Raw genomic sequence first — 5327 nt, forward strand, 5'->3', positions numbered from 1 at the left:
AAATAGACAAACACAACAGGGTTCTGTTAGTGGATCTGTTCCCCTAAAGGCAATGCAGACCTCCTGGGGCCCCTGAAAGCCGGAAGCACCCCTCCACCCCAAACCCCCACCCCACCCCCACCACCTGGAGCCAGCACAGACCTATGGAGAAGAGACCAGAAGAATCCACCACGCCTAAGAAATCTCACTGCCCGAGCACAGCTTTCAGATGAGCGGAGTGTGGTTTCACCCTGGGTCTCTCCTCCAGATCCCCATCAGCCTCTGCCTTGTTGGCATCACTGCCCTCTAAAACACCAGCCTCAGCCTTTCCCACCCACTTCCAAGCTACCCAGGCCCCGTGCTCCGTGCCAGGGCAGTGGCTATGTAAACATCACTGGGTGTGCGGCTCCCAGCCTCCGCGCTGGTCTCTGTTTGAATGAGTCACCTCGTTCCAGTCTTCTAAGCAAGCCAGCTCCTCCAGAAGCACTGTCCTCCAGGCCTCCTCCTAAAAAACTGATTCATCCGTTCATCCATCACGCAATAACCTGAGTCACGTGTTACGCAAGCCCAAAGGACGTATGGTGTATGCTGCCTACCCAGAAATCTAAGGTTTGTAGATTTCTAGGCTTCAACTTGAGTGGGGGAAGGAGTGGAGTAGAAATGAATGCCACATTTTTTCAAAGTGAATTGTATTTAAAAACCCACATAATACAACATCTGTGTGAATCAGCCTCCCGGGACTCAATGTAAACGGTTGCTGATATAAATAGATGTGCTTTTAAGCAAAGACAGATGTCCCAGCCCAAAATGTTAAGAAAACACATAAAACGGTTAAGTTCAAAGGCATCTAGGCTTCCATCTGTTTTCCCCCAGGAGGTGAATCTTCAACAGGCTATTTCAGCAAAGGTATGGAAGAGAGAATCTTTTGTCTTGTGCCACCGAAAGAGACGTGTGAACAGCATACGGTCAAGACGAGCATCCAATAGCCCGTGTCCTGGTAAGTTCTTACACATTCTTATGGTATTTACTTGAAGAACATTCCAGAGGCCTCCTGGACGCAGACTGCCTCAGAATGTTATTTCAGGGAGCACTAGGCAGGAGGCGTTGGGAATAAGTCATTGGAAATTTGGGGAAGAAGGTAGGTTGCCGGCAGGATTCTGAAGTCAGAGCGGCCATAGGACCACAGTTCTTCCTGGGAAGAGACCCGCCTCTTCTCCTCTCACAGCAAGAACCCAAGATCCGGACACTGATACCGGAATTCCCGTTTCAGTGGGGAGGGGAACAGTCTCAGTGAGACTATGAAGACAACTAAAACCAGGCAGAAAAGGTCATTTATAAATAGAGCAATTCACATTTTTTGCGTGTCAGGCATGGTGCTTGGAAGCATTTTCACATGCATTCATTTCCTCGCTGAATGTAAGCAATGCAGTAAAGCATTTAAAACTCTGAAAGAATTAGAGACAGGGAAAAGTGTGGATTTTGACCATACTACCCTTTATATGGTAAAAAAAAAAATGCTATCGGACTTTGCAAAGCAGGTTCCCTTTCTTGCAGAAGCGTGTGGCAAAGATTGTTGCCTTTGGAGCTTCCCCCGCTGACGGAAGCTGTGACTGCTTTGTAGGGGGGTGAGGACTGAGATGGGAGGGCTAGGGGTGAAACAGCCTGGAAAGCTGCCCGCAGGTCATCTTTGGCAAGCCCCTGCCCGCCCAGCCAGTGGACACGGGAGGGACGGTTGGTGCCTTCAGGGCCTGGCAGCCTTGCTGACCTCATGCAGGTGTGGTCACTCTGGCTGACTGAGGTTTAAGGTTGAAAAGGCCCACTTTTGTTTCCTTTGTCATGAAACCAAATGACCTGGAACTTGGTTCTTAGTTAAACTGTAAGAAAAGAAAGACAAAACAAAGTCCCAGTTCCTAGGTATGGATATTCTTTTTCAGATTCTTTTCCATTACATCTTATTATAGGGTACTGAATATAGTTCCCTGTTTTATACAGTAGGTCCTTGTTGGTTATGTATTTCATATATCAGTTCAGTTCCGTCGCTCAGTCGTGTCCGACTGTTTGCGACCCCATGAATTGCAGCACGCCAGGCCTCCCTGTCCATCATCAACTCCCGGAGTTCCCAAACTCCTAAGTTATCCATCCCTTCCTTCCATTTTAGTAACCATAAGTTTGCTTTCTATGTCTGTGAGCCTGTTTTTGTTTTGTGTACAAGTTTATTTGTATCATATTTTAGATTTCACATATAAGTGATATCACACATTTGTTTTTTTAATTTATTTTTAATTGGAGGATAATTTTTTTTACAAAGTTGTGTTGGTTTCTGCTGTACTACAACATATATATATATATATATAAACATATATATATGTCTCATGGCTGATATATATATATGTGTGTGTGTGTATATATATATATATATATATATATATATATATGTATCTTCCTTCTTGAGCCTCCTTCCCATGAATGGATAAAGAAGTGTGGTACATATATACAGTGGAATATTACTCAGCCATAAAAAGACCAAATGTGACTCAGTTGATCTGAGGTGTGTTTCTCTCTGACTTACCTTACTTAGTATGATCATCTCTAGGGCCATCCGTATTGCTGCAAATGGCATTATTTTATTCTTTTTATGGCTGAGTAATATTCCATTGTATTTATAATATTCCATTGTATATTTATAATATTCCATTGTATATCCAGGGGCTTCCCTGGTGGCTCAGAGGTTAAAGCATCTGCCTGCAATGCGGGAGACCTGGGTTCAATCCCTGGGTCGGGAAGATCCCCTGGAGAAGGAAATGGCAACCCACTCCAGTATTCTTGCCTGGAGAATCCCATGGGCAGAGGAGCCTGGTGGGCTACAGTCCACGGGGTCGCAAAGAGTCGGACACGACTGAGCGACTTCACTTTCACTTTCATTGTATATCCATCCTAACTCACATATACTTAGGATATGTATGTCTGACTCTTTGTGACTCTATGGACTGTAGCCTACCAGATTTCTCTGTCCGTGGGATTCTCCAGGCAAGAATGCTGGAGTGGGTTGCCACGTCCTTCTCCAGGGGATCTTCCTGACCCAGGGATTGAACCCATGTCTCTTATGTCTTCTGCGTTGGCATGCAGGTTCTTTACCGCTAGTGGCACCTGGGAAACCCTCCATTGTATATATGTACCACATTTTCTTTATCCATTCCTCTGTCAATGGACATTTAGGTTGCTTTCATACCTTGGCTGTTTTAAATTGTGCTGCAGTGAATCTTGTTCAGCTATATGCCCGAGTGGGATTATTGGATCATATGGTAGTTCTATTTTCAGTTCTATTTTCCGTAGAGACTTCACCAATTGGCATGCCCACCAGCATGTAGGAGGCTTCCCTTTTCTCCACACCTTCTCCAGCATTTATTGTTTGTCAACTTTTGAATGATGGCCATTCTGATCAGAGTGAGGTGATACCTCACGGTACTTTTGATTTGCAGTTCTCTGAGCATCTTTTTGTGTGTCTGTTGGCTATCTGTATGTCTTCTTTAGGGATACATCTACTTGGGTCTTTGACCGGGCATTAGTATTTATAGAAAATTACCTCTAGGTTGTGTGCACAGGCTGGACAGGTTGTCAGGAGTTGCAGGAACATCTTTGCTGCGTTGATACGATAGCATCACCAGTCAGTGGCCTGGTCAAGTGAACAAGATTTGGTCCCCTTGTCCCCAGACATCTGTGAGTATCAGGATGAACTGTCATATTAGTCAAACTTTCAGATGTGGCCACAGGCGATGTCTGGTCCGTGCAGACGTGCTGTAGTACAAGTGGACAAGGCGAGACGGTCAGAGTCCATGTCCTCAGGAGGACACATTTCCCAGCCACCCTTGAAGTCAGGTTGGCCATTCTACTGGGTTCTGGCCAGTGGAAAGTGGGCAGAAGGTCTGAGAGTTACCTGTGGGCTTGGCCATTCACACCCTGCGTGGTCTCTGATGCACACTCCTTTTCCATCATGACCCTGGAGGTCATGCGTGAAGATGATGGTTTCAGAGGATGTAAGGAGACTGGATCCCTGGGCTCCCACTTGGAGGACAGGTCCCAGGAGGGCTTCCCAGGTGGCATTTGACTGTGGAGGAGGGAAAAGAGATCTTTATGATGTTAAGACACTGAGGTTTGGAGATGCTTACAGCAGCTAGCATTCATTGATAGCATTTATTATCCTGATGCTTGCATCTAAATCTAGGAAGCATAGACAGATGCTGCCCAGCAGTGTGCTTACAGGTAACTTCTTTTTCAGATTTTTTTCCTGATCAGGCGTGTGGTTCAACTCAGTCCCAAAGGATCCCAGATGGGAAGAGGAAGAGAATAGAAAGTGAACAGAGTGAGGTGATGCTTACTCCAGACCCAATTCACATAAATTCCTAGAACAAAAGGGTCATTCGGTTCATTCCCTGATTCTAAGCACAATTACATCCTGGTCACCCTTGAGGGCCAGTCTGTTAACCTATTCCTAAACGAAGCCAAGCCTGAGCGTCCACGGCCCACCCTAGTAATCCGGTGACTCAAAACTCGGGGACCAGGGGATTCTTCTTAAGAGCTGACCCAAGCCTGTTGGCGGCCATGCCTTGTTCCCATTCATTCTGTTCAATGAGGGGCAGCCTGCTGCTCAGTTTCCACACTGTATGTCTTCATTTCTTTGCTTCCTGACATCACATAAATGCCTCGTGGCTCTTTCCTCACTAGGTAGAATAATGTGTTGGTCTGAAATTTATTGAATCCAACAAGCCAATGATTGAAGCTCAGTCTCTGCCCTCAAGGAGATAAGACAGATACACAAAAGAGCTGGCAGGGTCTTATTATGCCTCCTGGCACTGCTTCTGCTTTGTCCTCTTCTGTTTGCCATGAAATGATGGGACCCAATGCTATGATCTTAGTTTCTTGAATGTCAAGTTTTAAGCAGATTTTTCACTCTCCTCTTTCAACTCTGAATATTCATTGGAAGGACTGATGCTGAAGCTGAAGCTCCAATACTTTGGCCACCTGATGAGAAGAGCTGACTCATTGTAAAAGAGCCTGATGTTGGGAAAGACTGAAGGTGGGAGAAGGGGACAACAGAGGATGAGATGGTTAGATAAAATAACTGACTTAATGGACATGAATTTTAACAAACTCCAGGATAGAGTGGAGAACAGGGAAGCCTGGCATGCTATAGTCCATGGGGTCATAAAAAGTCAGACACAACTTAGTGACTGAACAACAACATCGTTATGTTAACAATGAGTGAGAGGAATCTGACAAGGAAGAAAAGATGGGCTACAATCTCCCTCCCCAAAGAGGTGGGCTTCCAGAGGCCCGAAAAGATGGTGAGA

General features: G+C 45.6%; 1 long non-coding RNA gene across 1 annotated transcript; it reads right to left on the bottom strand.

Annotated features, from left to right (window-relative positions):
• Positions 1-673: 673 nt before the first annotated feature.
• LOC113899260 lies at positions 674-4873 on the bottom strand. Its single transcript, XR_003512883.1, has 3 exons — positions 3914-4873; positions 3563-3774; positions 674-1853 (listed from the first exon to the last, which is right to left on the bottom strand). It is a non-coding gene; the product is annotated as an uncharacterized LOC113899260 (long non-coding RNA).
• Between the last annotated feature and the right edge of the window lie 454 nt (positions 4874-5327).

This window comes from Bos indicus x Bos taurus, chromosome 1 (assembly GCF_003369695.1).
Source record: "Bos indicus x Bos taurus breed Angus x Brahman F1 hybrid chromosome 1, Bos_hybrid_MaternalHap_v2.0, whole genome shotgun sequence".
Classification (NCBI taxonomy): domain Eukaryota; kingdom Metazoa; phylum Chordata; class Mammalia; order Artiodactyla; family Bovidae; genus Bos; species Bos indicus x Bos taurus.